The following is a 509-nucleotide window of genomic DNA, read 5'->3' as shown; positions in this document are numbered from 1 at the left end:
TATATATATATATATATATATTTCTCTTACTTCAAGCAGGTACATAGCAAGAAAAAAATTTCAATATCACTAAAAAGCTATAAAAAATAAAAAAGAAAGCTTGCCTCATCCTTCCTGAAACCAGTTCCATTCCCCAGAAGTAATTAATCTCACACTTTAACAAATTTTATGGTAGTCAACTCTGTAACACTAAATATGTGCTTCTGTTGCTCTTCCTTGGTTTATTAATTTTAAGCACTGTTTTCTATTATGGTAAGTCAGGAATCTACTCTGTTATACCCAACCACCACTCCCAACACCACCAACAGTAAGAAACTTATTTCACCTCTCCCTACTTTTCTATATATCAAACTTTTGGTTAAAATAATAATTAATGTTTACATTAATCTATGTAAATAATTGTTCTAAGGAACAACTGTCACCCTCAGGCTTCCCTTGGCCACCATTCTGAGAATGCATTGTCTCCTAAGTTTTCTGAATCCTATACTTCTATTTCTTATATTCCCCAG

Source organism: Pteropus alecto, unplaced genomic scaffold, assembly GCF_000325575.1.
Source record: "Pteropus alecto unplaced genomic scaffold, ASM32557v1 scaffold7, whole genome shotgun sequence".
NCBI lineage: Eukaryota > Metazoa > Chordata > Mammalia > Chiroptera > Pteropodidae > Pteropus > Pteropus alecto.
This window is presented reverse-complemented; position numbering follows the sequence as displayed.